At 37.7% G+C, this 20,562-nt stretch overlaps 1 protein-coding gene across 10 annotated transcripts in view; it reads right to left on the minus strand.

Annotated features, from left to right (window-relative positions):
* Window positions 1–20,562, minus strand: part of TRPM3 (transient receptor potential cation channel subfamily M member 3) — a 512,968-nt gene that overhangs the window by 334,315 nt on the left and 158,091 nt on the right. The gene's annotated exons all lie outside the window — the stretch shown is intronic.

Genomic DNA, 20,562 nt, shown 5'->3' on the forward strand with positions numbered 1-20,562 from the left:
AACCAAGAACTCAAGAATCTAGGTCAGAAATTTTCTATTGTTCCCCACCAATTTCCCAAAGAGATTGATATACATAAATCCTCATACTCCATGCAGAACTCCCAATGAGCTGGGGGGAGCCCCACATGAAAACCCTACAGTTCAGCAAGAGAGACTATAAAGATCAAGAGTCCAAGAAGACTGAGAAGGCATAGGTGCAAGCTCAAATCTCAGGGTCGCCAGATCACTGCAAAAACAAGCATCCAGAAACAGTATGAGATAGTAACAAGGAAGATCAAGGGCACATTTTCCGCAAGACCCACTTCAGATTTAGTCTCAGGAACTTAGTAGGTTCTAAGGCTAGGGAATCAAGATCACTTCTGAGGAAGCTGCATCCCCCACAAGAAATACAGAAAGGAGACCAAATTTCTTCCAGGAGGAAGTGGGCCACCTTCACTTCCGACCACATAGGGACAAAGGTAACCAATGGGCAGTAGGAAATGAAAGACAAATAGAGCACTAGCTGCTAGCATCCCTCCAGCACACAAGGAAGTCATGCAGAGAGACAGTGATGCTCTCTCTTCCCCTTTCCTTCTCTGCTCAGGACAGGGAAATACTCTCTCCATTACTCTTCTAGGCCAATGAGCAATACAACATCCTTCAGCAAACCCATCAGGCCTCTCTGGTGGTGGGATGAAATGCCTGGATCCTGACTCAGCTTTGTGAAATGACTGATGGTGAGAAGGAATGAGGGATTTCCAGTGTCCTCCCATTACAACTCCAAACTGCAGTAACATCCTACTTCTTGTCTCCAAGATTAATCTTTATACTCTTCCCAATAGTGACTTGGGAATAAGCCTTCCATTTGATTTGTACTTTTTAGATTGCTTAAAAAACTAATACTAATGAAGCAACCTGAGAAAGGAAAGCAAACATTGTAAAAAAAATGAACAGTGATGTAAAATATATATATAAGTAAATAAATTATTTAAATAATGAATGAAGCAAAAGTCCTAGCCATTGGAAAATTAGGGTTAGGAAAATAGCATATCATGTGAGGGTACAGGAATAAAGTCTAGCTTCACTTTTTCAAATAACTCTGATTTAACACATGTGAAATCATTGCAATATATAATTTTAGTTTTGTCATGCAATTATTAGTAAAGAAATGATTTTGAAGCACAGTACTGGGTCAGCAGCACCGGAACAGCTTTTCTGTGGTCAACTGTACATCACCCCTCATCCTGGGGGGAATCCAGGGGCCTAGAGTTCCAGGTATGCCTGGCCAGCTACATTCCAGTTTGAATTATGCCAATAGGAGTCACTTGCAGGAGACATGGCGAGCAGAGGAGCAGCAGCCTTCACTGTCCAGCAGTGACCAGGTGCACACTGACAGGTGCCTATGGAAGGTTTTGCTAGGATTTTCTAGTGAGCACTGTGAATCACTGCATTGAGAAGAGTGATCAATTAAGATCATTAGGAATATTTCCTGCATGTCTCCTACACTTACCGAGACTCTGACAACTAGCAGCATCTTGTCCCTCGCCCTTGCTTCCACAGTCCCTACAACAGTTATATCAGCCTCAAATTCCTGTATCACATTCTTTTCTGCACAAAATGCTTAGAGTAATTGCAATAAGTAGCAACCATATTCCTCTTTTTCTCTATCAAACCCCTCTGTCTTCAAAGTAAAAAATAAAGAAAAAAACCAACAAAAACAAACTAGCTATGTAGTACTGTTTTTGGAGGCTGAATCTATGTACCTAAAGAGATCTTAAGAAGACTGAGGACTATTCTTTGACCTTATTGAGTTTTCTGCCCTCATATTATTTTCATTCTTATTTGTATTTCATGTTTCTTTCCTTAGACATTCCCAAGAAGCCTACGCCAGTCCATAACAAAATCAGTAGCAATTGACCCCTCATTAGTTCATATTTAAATTCTTGTGTGTGTGTGTGTGTGTGTGTGTGTATCTCACTTGATCACAACAATTTCATAACTCCAATGAAATGGTATTATTGTGTTTTTATAGGTGGGAAATTTGAGACAATTAGTGATTTATTTGAGATTACATGGAAAATCAGGAAACATGCCAAGACTTGAAACTGAGATTATGACCACTGCTATTCCAGGGCATCTGAAAATAATTTACTTGCCCACCTAGAAAGATGACTACTTTTTGCATGGAACATTCCTGATCTTATAACATTTGTTATATTAAATCCCCATGAATAGGCTCTGTTAATCCATTCTTGAAATTAATACAACGAGGTCACTGCAAGATCAATGGGAGGCAACTCCATGATTATTATTTTGCAACTAATATATTTGTATACTGAAAATGCATAGTAATAATAAGAGTGGCAATATATAATTATCCCTGACAACCTTGCAGTAGCAAATACCAATCAGCCAGTGATCTAATATTTATTGAATGAGTTTTTATCTCAAAGGAACTCCTCAGAATCTAACTGGACTATTTGGCAATGCCACTTGAAGGACAACCAACTGAGAATCAGAGGTACATTACTCAGTGAAAAGCTTTCAGAATAAAGATAAAGGAGTTGTACAATGTTGAGAGAAATAGACCACAGGCTATACTTAATATATGGATGGAGAATTTGGACAGCTCTTAGAATTAATCTTTAAAAAGTCATATAAATATAACCAAGACTCTACTAAAAGAAATGTACAAATTTTAAGCAATTCAAAGCAAGATTCCCACCTATGGAAAATAAATTTTAAATAGAAAAAAATACATAATTTTCAATATATCTGCAAAGTAAATGGAACAGTTGTAGCAAGCTCTGAGAGCTCAGATAAAGGTCCTGAAAACCTTTAGGAATTTAGTGTTGACTAAAGATATTGATGCATATGAACATATTTATATACATATCTACATGAATGAAATTTTTAATGGTTTACTTTTTAGATTAAAAATTACAGATTGTGCAGTTTTATTTTTAAAACATGCTTTTAAACTAGACTCATGTGTAATTACAATGACATAGTTAGCTTAAAAGAGAAACATGTGACCTGTTAAGTTAGACCTGATGAGCACTTCGGGAGCTTTGACTGCCTCTTGCCCACAGTCCCACTGTCATCGCTGGGATGCACAGTGCTCTGGAGTCAAAAGGACTTAATTCACCCAACTTTGCCACTCAGTGGTTATGAAACAACAATGCCTTTTGGTAATTTCTTGCAAATCCTTAGCTTTCACACTTGCGAACCTTGCTTTTTGTTTTGAAGAGTATATCAACTGGATCAGGTACTTATTTAGCAGAGTGTCTGGCTTACAGTTGGTCAATAAATACTCATTCCTCTAATCTTCTTTAAATTTCACTGTAATTCAAGTGCTGTGCTCAAATTTTTCAAGCCCAACAGCTGTCCTGTTCTCCCTTTCTCTAATTCCCCCCAGTTCATCTAGTGTGTAGTGTCTACATACATGTAATCAGTCAGAAGAGGCAGGATTTTTACATTTAGAACACAGACTTTACTACAACATAAAAGTTCTGCTCTACTTCTTTATCACTCTTGTCAAGCACTAGTCTATGTAAAGGAATGTTACTTTGTCTTCACTACCCACTGGGGACTGTACTTTGAGTTCAGAGGAAAGAGGGCTTAAAAACCAGAAAATTGCATGTGTTTATCTGCAGCAACATGGATGGTGCTGGAAGGGATCATGCTCAGCGAAATAAGCCAGAAAGAAAAAGAAAAATACCGGATGGTCCCACTCATAGCAGGAATCTAGAAAACTTAAATAAGGGACCAGGAAAATGAATAACTATAAGAAAGTGAAAATCAAAATCAACAAACAACTATGAACCAGAGACACTCTATGGGGGGTAGGGGGCGGGAGGGGAGGGATTGGGGTCAAAATAAGGGGGTTGCAATTGTATGGGGAATATAAAAATAAAATTTATTATTAAAAAAACTCTAGAAAATTAAAAGAATAACTATAAGAAAGAAAAAATCAAAATCAACAAACAACTATGAACCAGAGACACACTTTGGGGGTGGGCAGGGAAAGGAGGGATGGGGTCAAAATTAGGGGGTTGCAATTATATGGGGAATATAAAAATAAAAAAAATAAAATAAAATAAAAACCCCCAGAAAATTAGGAATGGCATGCACGACACACATAACTAGCAGGGTCTTGTGATTTCCAGGTTAAGCACAGAAAGGGAAATGGGTGGCAGGAAAATATCAACTTGAGGTCATCTTCCCCTGGGGTTACTCCCTGATTACCACTTGGCTACTACGTGACATCATCAGTGACCCCCCCTTCTGTCCTGCACTTCAAGCTTGGGAAACATACTCTCAAGGGGTGGGTAGCTTGTGTAGTTTCTTTGGTTTTGTTTCAAAGATGGCAAACATGTACACAAACTCACTGGAAGTCACCTCCTTGAATAATAACAACACAGCAATTTTAAAATACAAATGCCTTATTACATTGGTACTAATTGCTTATGCATCTATTTCTTTCAATCTAGTGTGTTTGCAGTGCTCCATGCTCTGAGATTCAAGAATGCTTATTATATTTTAATGCAATAACAACAGAGATGGTGATACTAATAAACACAGTCCTGGACTTGTCCTCTTTGGAATGTCCACATTCTGAAGTCAGAGTACTCTGGATGACTGAAGGGCGAGGTGTTCTTCGATGAAAGAAAGGGGAAGTATCACTTTAAAAAAAATGGAAAAAGAACTAAGTGAAAAAGAGGCATGCTCACTTGGCAGCCAAGGAGAACATTCTCCTGAAAAAGCTCCCCTCTGCCAAGCTTTGGGCTTCTGTTTGTTGTTGTTTAAAAGGTAAACACAATTAAGAAAGAAAATAGCAAGTCTTTAAAAGCACAGCTGAATATTTATGTTTTCCCTTGGAGACTTCTGGGCTTATTTCTGAGGATCTTTCTCTGCTACTAAACATCATAATCGGTAAACACCACCAAAATCACTCTGCTGACCCATTCTGTCTTGAAAAGAGGGGAATGTTTTCATCTCCTAACATCCATCTCTTTCAGATTGTGCTGTATGTAATTCCTCAAACTCTGAACAACAACATCATAATTTTCTCTCACATTGCTGAAAACACTTTTTGTGTTCTGAAAATTCCATGTTATCAAGCTTACTAGGCAGTGGGTAGAGTTATCTGATCCCATGTTAATTGCTTTACCCTAGATAAGCAATTATTACTGATGATAGGACCCCCAAATGAGTTAATAAACTATTTGGGCTTGCTCACTTTTGAACTATCTGAATTTGTTCTGCCAGAGAGACAACTCCTGCCTTGCTCGTGTTAGTGAGAACCTCCGGAAAATCTGCCAGTCCACTGGCAAAGCTACTAGGGAATGTGATTCCAGGGTTTTTGTTCTTTTCTACTCTCACGCTCATGTGAAGCCACAGCTAAAGCTAATTCCAATAAAGTAAATGTGTGATTTGGAGCTCACTAGGTGTGATAACTCAATTCAAATTCTGGACAATATGGACAAGAGAAAACAACAGAAAGGAGAGTCAATGAATAACATCTTCACTCTGAACCCCATTCAATCTTCTTGTTAATCAGGTCACTCTCCTGGCCACCAGCAGGTGACAGTCCCCACCATTCATGCACACAGTCTCTGTGGGAGAGCACCGTCACTTGGATAATTTCCCACTGCCGACTATTTATTAAAAATACATCATTATAGTTGGAAACCCTTTGGGACACCTGGAAGTTTAAGAAGTAGATTCTGGCTTTCTGAATAGCCTTGGAGATTGGAGAATATACCTACGGATATTCATAGAGCTTGAAACTGACAATTCTTCTGAAGCCAATACTTTCATTTCATCCCTATTCTAGCAGGAGGTGGAAAGTCACAAGCCTCCCCAGGTGGTTGCTTTCCCATGGTTAGGAAAATATCTTCTTGGAACAAGCTGAGACTGTGTTCACAAGTACAAGTGTGGGCAGGGGTGTGGGTGGTCTCCTGTTTACATGTAACACACACAGACACAGACACAAGCCCAGTAACAGATTCAACACTATGTGATTGGACTCCTGGTCTCTATGCCCTTCTGATTACTCTTCCGTCTCTATTGTCTGCTTTGCTCAAGTTACTACCCAGATTGCAATGTTCTGTGGTTTCATGCTGTTACCCCAGTTTCATGGTTTCATGGATTACCCCAGTGGGCACAGGGTAACCACAGGGCTCTTATCAGAGGAAGGCAGGAGGCTCTGAGTCAAATAAGGAGATATGATGAATAAGCAGATTGGAGTGATATGCCTGGAAGTGGTCATGAACCAAGGTTTGCCAGTCACTTCAGGAAACTGGAAAAGCTAAGGAAACAGATTCCATGAACTTCTAGAAAGAATGCAGCTCTGCTGTCACCTTGACTCTAGTCATAAGACCCATTCTGATCTTCCGACCTACAAAACTGTTAGATAATCATTTTGTTATCCTAAGTCACTAAATCTGCAGTACAGGCCTACCTTGGAGATACTGTGGGTTCAGCTTCAGATGACCACAATAGAGCAAGTATTGCAATAGTCGGTCACATGACTTTTGTTTCCCAGAGCACATGAAAGTTATGTTTACACTAAACTGTATCTCAATTAATAGTTATGTCTAAAAAAAAAAACTACCACAGTACATACCTCAATTTGATATGACACAGAAAAACAAAGCAAGCACACGTTTTGGGAAAAATGGTGCTTACACACTTGCTCCATGCAGTGGTGCCAGAAACACTCAATTTGTAAATACAAATGCTCATAGTCTGACCCTGCAGCTCCTTTTCATCCCTCAGGAGCACCTTCAGGGCCACCTCTTTCTGACCATGTGATGCTACTTTCTCTGGACATTTCTGCTATTTATTCTGAGGCCACCTCAGAGGTCCTCTTACAGGCAGTGTGATGACATTTTGACTATTACTTTGAACTGACATTTAAATTTATGTAATTAGTTTTGTCCTTCTCCCCAAATGACTTATAAATACTTTGAGGATGGGGTTATGTTACATTTTTTTCTTGTTTTACCAACAGATGTGTAGTACTGTGCACAAAGTAAGCACTAAGTAGGCATCCGTAAGTTTGTTTTTGGTAAATTGAGATGTGTTAAATAATGCTGTAAGAGGAGCTACTAGAAAATATCCAAATAGGCACTCTTCCCAGCAACTACATAGAGTAAGATTTGGTAATAGGTTTTCATAAGGGAACTCTAGACTGTTGAAGTAGCTTCATAGAATGATTTTATAGGTTTGTAATTACTGGGCAATAATGAGAAATGAACAGTTAAAAATAATATAAAGATAGAAAGAAGGGAATGTTACAAAGGTAGAAAACATAACAAGCAAAGAGCATTAAAATTCCCTAAAGCCTTTTCCCAGATAACATAACACGCTCTAGTGCAGGTGTCATACAATAAAAATAGATTCAGGCTTTAAATTTTAGGGCTTTCCATAAGACATTTATGTGGCCTATGTCCTTCAAGATCTGTTCAGTGCCAGATACAAGGTCATTTCCAAGCAAGGTTAGAGAGAACAGTGTTATCAACTTTCCTGTTATTTTTTCAGCCAAGACCAATATAAGTTGTAATCTACAGATGATGTTATCTTTCCCTAAAGAACTGTGGTAAAAACCAAAAGGATCTGAATGTACCAAGGGCTCTCACATAAGCAATCAAGGGTTCATGTTCTGGAGATGCACTTCTTGGTTGAAATCCTAACTCCATCTCTTAGTGGGTAAAGTCTCAAGTCTTGCCAGTCTTAGAACATCAACTCTACTATGGGGATAACATGAACCCTTTCTCATTTAGCTGTGCTGAGAACTGAATGAGATAATGTATATGAAGTGGTCAGTAGAATGCTGGACATGAACACATCTACATGAAAAATTACTGACAGCTGTTGAAATCTCTGAAAGCCTGCTGGGGTCACTTTTAACCAATTGGGGTCACTTTTAACTGATTCAGCCTGTTTGAAGATAAATGGAGGAAGAAATGGCAAAGAAAAGAGAAGAATTAACTATGAGGATTAAGGTCCATATTTTCACTGTAGATAGCAAGGCAAGATCAGGTCCCTCAAATATTGCCAAATCCATCCCCTACTGTCACTAGCATTTTCTAGATGTGTATGCACTGCTTGCAAACAAAGAAGTAGGGAGGACAAAGTACTCACCTTTCCCGGCAACTATCTGAGAGCTAAGATGAGCCAACATTCTTAAAACCACAGCACAAGGTAGACACCAATTGCCCCCACTTTTACAAAGGCTGTAGGTTTTTACAGGCACCTCATTAAAGAAGAACCAAACAATACACATGGTTTGATTCCACACTTTTTTTTCTAAGAGGATATAACTACACTGTAATGCTCAAAGTGTGCACAGTGCTTATGTTGCACAGAAAAGAGGGAAAGGGACTGGGACCCACAAGGGGATTCTGGAGGGCTGGCAATGGTCCCTGTCTTGATCTAGGTGGTGGCCACACAGATTTCTTTGGCTGAAAATTCATTGAGCTAAACATCAACATTTTGTGCATTTAAGTAAGTGTTATATTTCACTAAAATGCTTACAAAAATCAGGCTCTGAAAGGTTAAATTAGCTGTCCAATTTCACATGAGAAATGTGTGGAATAACATGGGTCTACATCCTTGCTCCATAGACCTGGCACCAAAATCTAATTCTAATCTCCCCCAAATTTCTTGGCCTTTTCAGAGGAAAATAGTAGATCATGCATCAATAGGAGGCTATGCATTGGTCTAGAAAACTTCTGTGGTCAGAAAGAAAAGTTTTAAAGTGAGATTCTTTTGTCAAAGGACAATTCAACTCTTTTGCTCATGGACTGTAGGTAAAACTAAAGAAGGATAATTATGACATTTAAGATTCTATCATCTTTATATTTTTTCTTTGCAAAATGTGTTTTCTTTGGTATTTTCTCCTTTGTATTATAGATGTCTCCAACTTCACCTTTAAATTTCACAGTGCTTTTCTGGCAAATCAGTGAATGTAAATCAATTTAATGCTATGATTTCTCAAAGGTAGGTGACAATCTCAAGTGGTACATCCCTTCTAGGTAATTGTCATCATTATTTTCATTCTGATTACTTAACCCAATTGTGATTACTCACACACACACACACAATTTGTGGTCTCTCCTACTAGATTATAAATTCTAAGAGGACAGAGTATATACCCAATACCTTGCATACAGATTAAAGTCAAATAAGTAGTTTTGAGTGAATGAATGAAAATTTACTTTAATAAATGAATTAAAGAAAAGACATAGAATAAGAAGAATTTACAAATTATAAGGTATTTTAGTAAACGTCAGAAGTTGGTCACTAAAGCCTAGGCAACAATCTTACTATCCCTGTATTTAACTTGTGGTGCTTCATTTTATTTTATTTACCCATATGACCAATCTTGACAGAAATTTTCACTTAGCAGTTACTACATCCTAGGCCATGTGAATGGGTGGGAATAATCTGGCTGAGAAGCTCATGGAAAGATTTCCAATTATATACTAGGTTGACACAGATTATTATTAATAACCACCAGTTAGAGTCACAAGGATGATTCCTACCCTTGACAAATTTTTATAAATCACAATTCGTATTTGAGTAATGATATTATAATTACAGGTTTAAATAAATCGTTCTTTGTATTCAAAAGATTTTGCTCTGGAATCTAGATTTATTTAGCAAATCATGAGAATGTTCAAAATCAAAACTTTTCTGACTCCTATTATATGAAGCAATAGAAATTTTATCAATCTGTATTGTTTGGCTTAGTTTTAATTTGCTTGTCTATAATATAATGACAACTACAGTTAGTTTGTGTTATTTTTAAGTTAGGAAACTAGTAGCTGACAAATTTCTTTTTACTTGACCCCACTATTGCTGATTTTAACTACTTAGTTCTCTAAATCACGTATCCTCCCCATCTACCTCTTAGTTCATTCTAGGATATTACAGTGCCATGTCTTCAAGTTATACTTTATTATTTTATTTATCTTTTTGCTGAGTCCTTGTTTTTATTTGTAGCTCCCTTTAAACATGTTTGTTTTGATGCTTTTAAGGTTTTTTTCTTTTCTTACATCATTATTCATTTTCATAAAATACTTGATTTCTCCCTTCAGCTGCAGTTCCCTTAATTCTCCCACCACATCACCCATAAGCTGTCACCATAGTCCCTTGTGCTCTCTTCCCCTGTTTTGACCTCTCTCCCTCCTCTGCTGTATGCCTCAGATCTGTGGTCAGCTTGAAATTTTAGTCTTATTCCTATCCCTTTGTTTGGGTCCCCTATATTCCATCTACAAGTGAAACAATATTTTTTTTCCCTCTGACTTATTCCACTGAGCATAATTCCTTCCAGCTTCATCTGTGTTGCTGCAAATGGCATGATTTTATCTTTTTAATTGCTGAGTAGTATTCCATTATGTCAAAAGAGCCCTCTTACACAGCTGATGGGGTTGAAAACTGGCCCAACCACTATGAAAAGCTGGGTGGAAGACCCTCAGACTACTAAAAATGGACCTACCATATGACCCAGCAATTCACTCCTAGGAATCTACCCAAAGGTCACAAAAACACTAATTCAAAGGAAACTTGCACTCCTAGGTTTATTGCAGCACTATTTATAATAGCTAAGATATGGAAACAACAGATGAATGGGTCAAGAAGATGTGATTGATACATATATAATATTTTTTTAAATTTATAGTAGAAGCTGCTCATAGGCATCTTCCTTTAGCACATATAACATTTCCACTAGGGCCAACAGTTACTTCATTAGCATGAGCAACACTGAACATATTTATGACATTTTAAATGAAGTCAACATCGCACTTTGATTTTATAATTTTAATATAAAGGACACTTCCAGTAATAAATAATGTGCAAGCTTGCAATTATGAATATTGCATTTCATCCCCCACCCCCTTTTTAAGTGACTTTGAATTATAAACTCACAGATTCTAATATAACTGCAAAGTATTAAAAGCTAAAAGCCATTAAGGACTCACACAGGGAAGAGAGCTATTATTTTTTTTCCAGCTATCATTAAAAAAATACACAAGAAAATGAAATGCACATCCAATGTCCAAGTTTAGAAGAGTCAAAGTATCTGTATTCATTGAATGGAATTTTTGTAATTGTGAATTCAGGACCGGTTCACAAAGCCAAAACAAAAAAGAGAGGGAGAAAGAGAGAGGGAGAAGGGGGGAGAGGGAGGGCGGGCAAGAGGAGAAAAGGAAGGAATGCAAACAAACAAAAGAAACGAAGCAGTTTCCCCTTGTAAATTCTTCTGGAACTCTACTGAGAAAATGCTGCCTTTTCTATTAAACCAATGCTTTCTCACAAAATTCACTCTAATCCTGTTCAACTCTGTCAAATGCGAGACATTTTAATTCTGCATAATTCTAGTTCCTTAGAGACAATTCTAGTTCCCAGTTCCTTGGGGACAGTCAGTGCTAAGACAGGTCAGGGAACAGAGGGAACCCTGTGGGCAAAAGGGAGGAGGTTTGGTAAGATTTTGTGAAAGAGAAACCATGACCAGGGTTTGAGTGGGTTGAATTTATGAATTAGACATAACTCTAAAACTGTGTTTATTTTTAAGAATATCAGGTCAACAAAGCCCATTGGTGGAATGAGAAATTAGATTTACTTTCTGACTTACACCATAGTGGTACAAAATAATGTGAGAGACCTTGCCACTTTATGCAAGTATACAAAGAACTTTCACATTCTCAAAGTGTGCTTCATGGACCCTGCAGATGTTAACAGATAAACTCTGAATATAAAGGTTCTGTCATGAAAATATTTGGGAGATTCCCAAATTAAATTTCTTTTTAGTCTTAAGTTCTTTCAGTGTCATTACAATGTGATTGTGCATTATGAATTTCCAAGAAGGGAATATATCTGGGAATTTTCAACTTTATTTTAGCATAAAACTTCTCTTTGGATATTTTAATGACCTACTAGTCTCTATTGTGGTCATGATAAACTGATCCACATTATAGCATGAGCTGCATGGAAACCAAGGTGGTTACATTATCCCTATTTTTTTATATGTGTGTGTGGATATATATATGTATAATCTGTATATATCTAATTTCTTAGAATAGTGCTTGATACATTTGATACATAGGGAAATGGTAATGATTACCAGTGATACTATCACTAATCCAATGTCACATAGCTATCCATGGTAAATTGTAGATTTGAAAACAGGTCTGTTGGTCTCTATACTATATAACAAAATCAGTATCCATGTGAACAATGACAAAGCCAGGGTATCAATTGAAGAAGCATCCTTAGTAACAGAAAAGGCATGAGCTTTAGCATTGGGATAAAGTCAATCCATATCTTGAGCATTTCCCACTATATCCAAATTGCACTAGCATTCCTTTAAGCAAAAGGCAAATTAAGATTAATTCCTCCATTAAGTCTATAAAGGCTATCAGTCACTCTTATTAGAGTCCTGTGTTCATTTATTATCATTCAAGTTGTTCCAAAGAGTCAGTTGGTACAGGTAACGAGTGAGTGAGTGAGTATGTGTGTGTGTGTGTGTGTGTGTGTGTGTGTGTGTGTGTGCGTGTGCATGTATGTGTTGGAGGAGGGAGAACAATTACCTGATACTGTTTTGGTCTACTCTTTTCTATAATGATTTCTTTCTCTTTTTTGAGTTCACCTTATTGTACTTGCTCATCATCTTATTTTCTGACTATATACAACACAGTAAACTATAAGAGATGGAAGCTAAATAGAAAGCTGGGAGACAATGAGGTTACAATGAATGTCTTTAAGCAGCAAAGATGCCTGTGTGGTAAATCACTGGCAAAAGATGTACCAGCAGGAAAGAAGATTGGCACTTGGAAAACATCCCCATCTTTATCCTCATCATCACTGGCCTTGCTCAGCAGTTTCAGCAAGAGATTTTGGAAAATGACTTATCACCTCAGACCCTGAATTTCAAAAGATATAGGTCCACAATAGCACATTTAGAATGAAAAAAAGAAAGACAAACTGAACATAGAATTTTTTCCAATTCATTTGGCATTCAAAACTAGGCCTTAACTAATATAAATTTATTTAGAGTTTTATTCCCTCAACATTAGAGTTTTATTCCCTATACATTTGATGCTGTGTTTGGTTATGGAATGCCACTGCAGAATCCATTGGGTATTATAAAATATATTACATATCTAGAATACTATTTTTTCTATGAAACAGCACTGAATCACAAAACATCTGATCCCAAGAATCTAAGATTATGGATCTGTACATCAAAATATCATATATTTAAAAGTAGATTTCATCCCTCCTGGAACTAACTGATCTCTCCATAACCCCATCACCTATCATATTGAGTTAGCTTATAAAACTCTTTTTTGCTACCTCCACTTTTGGCAGCATGTTGAAATAGCTGAAGCTCATCATTGTTGAAGACCAGCTTTCAGCAAAATGTCTGGTCAGATGTCCCTGAAAGGATGAGATGGCCTAGGCAAAAAAAAAAAACTTTTTTTCTTTTAGGCGAAACTTTTAAGGGCTGAAGGGAAGGGGAGGTGAGGCAGACGCAAACACTCTTATTTTGGTGCAAGCATCTCCTGCTGAGGGTCTCAGTGGGTCTTGATTTATAAGTTAAGGCAAGTCATTGGGAAGGGACTACTTTGGAAACAACCTAAGTTCCCCAAAACAGATGAATGGATCAAGAAGATGTGTTGTATATACACCATGGAATACTACTCAGTCATCCGAAAAGATCACCATGGTAACAGCACCAGAAAGTGGGGGGATCCTATACTTCCAAAATATAAACATCAATGTAAACCAATGCTACCTCAAGAAAAACCTTTTTAAAAATACTGAATACAAATTTTTAAATAAAACTCTAAAAATTACACAGCACAGCATTGTTCTCATTTATAAAGGCATAATAAAACTCCTCACTATCAGAGAATTTTATAAGGTAATTGATATCTAAAAGCACAATATTCCCAAGAAATTGAGTTACTACACATAAATTGCCTAGCATATTGATGGTAAAGTAGATATTGATATATTCATTATATAAATAAAAAGTAATGATACCTACAAATGAGGTTAACTGCCTATGAACCAAAGAAACGAGCAGGCTAATTCTGAAAAATAATCTTCCTGGTTTGAAGGAAAATTCTTTCCCTTTGTACAGCATGATAAATTTACTGAGCATTTTCACATACTATTTTTTTTTTTATTGCTCTAACAGTTTCTGGATATAAATGAGAAAGATTTTTGGTGTATATATATATATATTAAAGATTTATTTATTTATGCATACAAGAGCTGGGGTACAGGCCAGAGATGCAGGGGGTGAAAGGATTCACCAGAGACCGTGGGGAACAGAACAGGCAGACTGCCTGAAATACACTGCTGAGGGGAGCAGCAGGCGAGTCAGGAGAGGTCTGCTGCACCATGTGGGTTGCTCCCTGGTGGGCCGGGGATTGAATTTGTGCTGCAGAGGCTGCGGATTGCTTCATAGTGTGGTCCTTAACCCCTTGCGCCACCAGGGAGGCCCGATTTTTGGTATATTTTAACAGAGGTTCAAAAGAGGTTAAATAATGTCTACAAAGAAAAACTTTTAAAATCGACTGTAGTTCCACAAGAATGAAAGTCCATTTCTTTAAGAAGTAGTTTCAGCAAAGGGCTCTTGAGTAGTTTTTTTTTTTATAATATCATGATACTCCTATTTCAAATTGTGTCTTAAAGAGTAAGAAATGAGAGATGAATTTACGATCTTTAAGGAGCTTATTACTTACACCAGGCCTGTTCCTGTAAAACACGTAATGGAAACACCTTTTGAATATCTACAATGTTCAGACCCCTCCAAATGCCTATTGAAACACATTCATAATGCTCTCCAAAGCCTTAAGCACACTGCATTCTACTCAGCAGTGCACACGGGTGTTTATGAAGGCTTCTTCTGAGGCACCAGTCTGTGGGGCCCCATACAACAAGATGGTTCAACAAGTCCCAGAAAATATCAATTTTCCTGCTGAAAAAGAGAAAACATTGCATTTCCAGTCCAAATTTATTGTTTTCAGAATTGCTTAAAGCAATAAAAAATAGGCCAAAATTTACTTCCTAGGTACGATGGGCCTCCTTTGGTAACAGGACTGCCTTGCAACTGAGGTACACTTATTGGAACAATGGACGATAGTTACAAGATAAGCTCACTAGAGTAAGTTTCATGTTGACAGACTGTTTGGATGGGGCTGTCATGGCTTATCTATCTGTAGACTAAGAAATTGCTAAACTCTGGGAATCAGAGAACCAGAAGATGTGGCCCAAATGGAGGAAGACTGACTATGAACTAAAGAAACCAGCAGGAATAAAACACAATGCCTAACACTTGTGCTGAGATGGTCTACTGAGCAGAAGTCTACTGTTACCAGACATGGCCAATGGAGTGACTTCGACAACGACTGAAAAACTATCTACAATTCATGGAATCTGTTGGGTGCATCTCCAAAAAACTCTATGATAAAGGCTTTGTTTATAAACATGTGAAAGTCATGTCCAACTTCACCGTATGCAATCCCCTTTCCAAACTTTGAATCTCTACACAATTCCAAGCCTCAATATTTGCAACTTTTCCTTTGGAAGAAGGTGAATACCTTTCATTGATTGTATAACCTCAGGCTGTCTAGACTCTGGCAAATAACCTTGCCCTGTGTGTTCATCCAGATATGCAGTATGTGATGATTAATGATGTAGTTAGTGGAAAATCATTCATTTTCATGGAAACCTGGTTATCGGTCCTCTATAGACTGGAGAGTGACTGTGGGATCTCTGAACAATTTCCTGGTGCTTATCTCAAAGGCAAGATATACAGGCCCCTGCTGAGCCATTATATGAAGTATAAGGAGAATAGTGCTTGTACTGTGTTTGTCCACAAAGAGAGGGAGGAAGAAGGCAGCGGAGCTGTACACCAAGCTCCTACTTTGGCACTGATGACTACTGGGTCTATATGGCCATCAACAACTTTCAGGAAGACTTTCTCCATTCATGACCAGAATATGCTTCAGTGAATCAGAACAATAACAAACTTTTTTTCAAACTAAAAAAAAAATAGGTTTTTTTTTTAATATATCCACTTCTGCAACATGGGAACTGTCATAACTTCTGAAGTTCTCTAATTAGTTCATGGAAAAAACCCTGTAATTCCTTAGACTAAGGGAACTTCCCTGAGAGATCAGAGTTCATGAATGCTGGAAGGCACCTACAACTCCAAGGTTAAAGATGCTGCATTCTGTAGTGTTGTGATGCCCTGGAAGCTTAGATGCCTGAATAGTCTTGGTACGCTCTCCACATGCTCTTATGAAAGAAACATCCTCTTTGGAATCAGACAAGTTGGAGTTTAATTCCATGTGTATCAACCATTCAGCTGTGCAACCTTGGACAAATTATACCTAACTTCTCTGATCTCAAGGTTCTCATCCTGAAGAATATCGGTAACATATTCCTTGAAGATCATTTACTCAAATGATCAAGCACAGAGTTAGGACACATACTTTAGTTTCCCTTTTTTCCATCTCTCCTCCCACAAGCCTGATCTCCTTTCTCAGTCTGAGAGAAAATCCAGGGTGGATCTCATTTCATTGTCTCTAGCACACATTTTTAGTGCAGTGATTTAGTATAAATCTGTCTCCTCCTAGCCTAGCAAAGGCTATGGTAGATTCCCTAGACAATAATAAGAACTCAGATACACTTACAGTCCTGGAGCAGAACAAGCAGGCATAAGATGATGGTTAAGAAGGAGCAAAGAGAATGGAATCTTTTCCATTAGTCAGACCTTCAGGAGGTGAAGGATTTCTGTACTATGAAAAGAAACAGAACAGGGAAACTCAATTTCTCTGGCCCAGCATATCATGTGGCTAGTGACTTCGTGACTAGATTCACCAACAGGCAGTAGAGAGTCCCAGGTCACTAGGCAGAATATCCAAAGGACATGCTAAAGGTGAAAATTCAAATGCATCCTAGTCCTTCTCAGGCATCACTTATCTAGGTCACAGAGGAGTTCTCAAAGTAGGGCACAATCACAGACACTTGAATCTGAAAAAAGGATTTCTGAGCCCCAGCCCAGATCTATAGAATGAGAGAGTTCCTGGAGTTTCTTACCCATATTACAATTTAAGAACACCTTTCAAAGAAAACCAATTTTTTTGAATGTGTTTATGACTTTGTTTTTTTTTTTTTATAATATATTTTATTTTTATATTCCCCCATACAATTGCAAACGCCCCATTCTGACCCCAATCCTTCCCCTCCCTCCCCCACCCCCCAAAAAGTGTCTCTGGTTCATAGTTTTTTGTTGATTTTGATTTTCACTTTCTTATATTCATTTTCCTGGTCCCTTATTTAAGTTTTCTAGATTCCTGCTATGAGTGAGACCATCCGGTATTTTTCTTTTTCTTTTTGGCTTATTTCGCTGAGCATGATCCCTTCCAGCGCCATCCATGTTGCTGCAAATTGCATGTGTTTATCTTTTTTGAATGCTGAGTAATATTCCTGAATGTGCTTATGACTTTGAAAAGGTAGCATGAGCATGGTTAAGAGTATGGAATCTCAGAGCCAGACTTCATTTAATGTCTGACCCCCTCACTTTAGTAATTCTAAGGCTCTGGGCAAATAACTTAATCTTTTTCTGTCTCAATTACCCCCTATGTAAAAAAAAAATGTGCAAAATAATCATCTCTACCTCACTAGATTATTGTGAGGATGCAATGAAATAATGCAGCACTATACTGTAGTGGATGCTTTGTAAACAAGTTATTAGTAATAAAAATACCTTCCCTGAGAATGAAAGACCCTAGGTACTGCCACTGATGGAGAGCGGTACGTTTCTGAATGATCCCTCTGAGTCGAGATTTTCTCATCTGTGAATTACCAAATGTGATTCTCTTTTAAACCTAGGGATTATTACTTTAAGAATAATAATAAGAGAAAGGCACAGCATTACTTTAATGATGCAGGACTAAAAACAGTTAAGAATTATAACTGAATACAAAGACCCTGAAACATGTTCTGTGTGTTATGGGGAGGGGTGTGTCAGGCACTATGCAGTGCAGTCTTGGCTAAGGTGCACACGTGAAATGAAAAAATCCCTTGGATGCATCTCAGAGCCAGTGGCTGCTCAGATGTTTACTTCTTATGACCAAAGCAAATGCAGTTCAGCTGGTTAAATCAAGAAAAAGCAGTACCATCCCTACTCCACTGTCTCAATAAAAGGAGTTTATTTTACTCCTTTTTCAGTCAGTTGACATTGCTCAGAAAAGGTCTTCATGGGGTTTCCCCTTTACAGAACTCGTGTTCTCTTTTCTACATCACCAATTCTATTTCATGCATCTATAACAGAAATGCTTTTAGTGCTTCAAAGAAATCAGCATTCAGGTTGAGGTACTTCTGGTGCCCTCATTTGCAATATAAATTCTTGCAACACTGCCTGCACAAGAATGTACTGTAGTTCCCTCCATGGGGTGAGGCATTTAGCTTGGTGTTAATTTGCTATCGGTATCATTTAAACAACTTCATAAAACATAAATGGCATGAGATGGAAACACATTTGTTTTGGTGACAGATCTTCTGTTTTATGTGAGGAAGTTTGCCTTGAGGCTCCAGGCTCATGGGGTGCCCTGCCAGTGTCTTCCACAGAAAATCTCGAAGATGGACACTACCCAAATTCCAGAATGCACATAGTTGTCCCAAAATGCCAAGATGCTATGTTTTCCACAAATGCCAGAGAGGAATAAGCTAAAATGAGATGATTTTCTCCTCCCTCTGCCCCTGAGAAGGAAACAATTTTTCAGAAAAAAAATCAGAAGATTGAATGTTTTTACATTGATTGATACTTTTAGATGAGTCATCTCAAGAGCATTTTGCCTGAGCAGAAAAGAATTTTCAACCAATACAAGTACTTCAAAGGTTAGGTTATATATGGCTTCTTGATATCCATGAGAGGTCAATATAAAAAGGCCTCTTTGCATCAGATGATTGATTTTTCAAGCCCACCTCTTTTGAGTGGTTCTCATCACAACTCTTCATTTGCCATCCTCTTTTTCATTAATGCCTGTATATGAGAGGGTAGTATTTTCACTCATAGATTTGTCAAGTATTTATTATATGTCAATTATTTATTATATTATTTGTCAAGTATTTATTAAATGGGACATGGCTTTTCTGCTCATGATGAATTTAAAAATGAATATAATGCATTATCAGCATTTTAATTTTGACTTCAGTCATCTTATTGCATTCTGAGTAGCATGAGAACTAGTAAAATCACATTTTTTTGGTCTAAATAATTGTCCCTGAATAATAACAATTAGAGCAGAAATAAATGAAAAAGCAATCAGCTCAAAAGATTAGTGAAATCCAAAGCTTGTTCTCTGAAAAAATAAACAAAATAGACAAACTGCTAGTTAGCCTCACAAAGAAAAATAGGAAGAAAAAAAAAAACTCACATAAATAGAATCATAACTGAAAGAGAAGTTATAACTGATAACTCAGAAATGCAGAGGACCATAAGAGATTACTAGGAACATTTGTCTTCTAGTTATTTGCATAATGTAGAAGAGATGGACAAATTCTTAGAAATATACACTCATCTGAGTATAAAGAAGAAATAGAAAACCTGAGCAGACAAATCCAAACCAATCTCAGAAGAAATGAAACTGTAGAGGTAAGGCTACCAGAGTGGGAGGGTTTGGGGAGGGAGCACAATGGACTATGGTGGAGGACTAGGGGTGCCTTGGTGGTAGGTGTGGTGTGGCAACAGAACCTAAGGGGAGATCCTATACATCTAAAGCACAAAGTTGTAAATAAATGTTACCCCAATGAAAAAGAATTAAGAACCATACATGTTCTCTTTTATGTCTAACCAGATTGGTGAAGTTATGGGAGCTAGCCCATGCAAAGGTACTTTTTGCTACTTCTACTTTTCATGTCAAAAGACTGTCAACCTTTCAGTTTTTTCAAGTCATTTGCAAGATTTTGCTTTCACTTCTCACACTAACTCTTAACTCTTGATCTTTCTGCCAAAAACACACCTTTCTGAGTTGCTAGCCTACTCCCTTTTCCCAATTTCTTGTGCCAAAAATCTTCACGTGGCCCTGACTCTTCTCTTTCTCACATACTTTCCACTCAATCTTTCAGGAAACCCTGCTTGTCTCTACTTTCTAGATGATCTCTATTCCCACCTGTCAGCTACCTCCTTGGCACAATCTACCATCCTGTGCCCAGATTATGACAGCAGCTTCTTATTAGATCTTATTAGATCTTCTTCTTGTATCATTGCTCTCCAAAGGTCTATTCTCAACAAGTCAGCCAGAGCAAGTGAGATAAGCCAGAAAGAAAAAAAAAAAAAAAAACATCGGCTGGTTTCATTTATAGGAGGAATGCAGAAGAATCAAATAAAGGATCAGGAAAAAAAATAACTATAATAAAGTATACATCAAAACCAACAGGCAACCAGAGACCAGAGACAATCTGTAGGGGGAGGGAGGGGAGAGGGATCAGGACAGGAGTGGGAAGAGCAGAAGGGACTATGGAGATAGTGCACGGGTGAATTGGTGG

Source organism: Talpa occidentalis, unplaced genomic scaffold (genome assembly GCF_014898055.3).
Source record: "Talpa occidentalis isolate TD23 unplaced genomic scaffold, MPIMG_talOcc4v2.1 talOcc4.7, whole genome shotgun sequence".
NCBI lineage: Eukaryota > Metazoa > Chordata > Mammalia > Eulipotyphla > Talpidae > Talpa > Talpa occidentalis.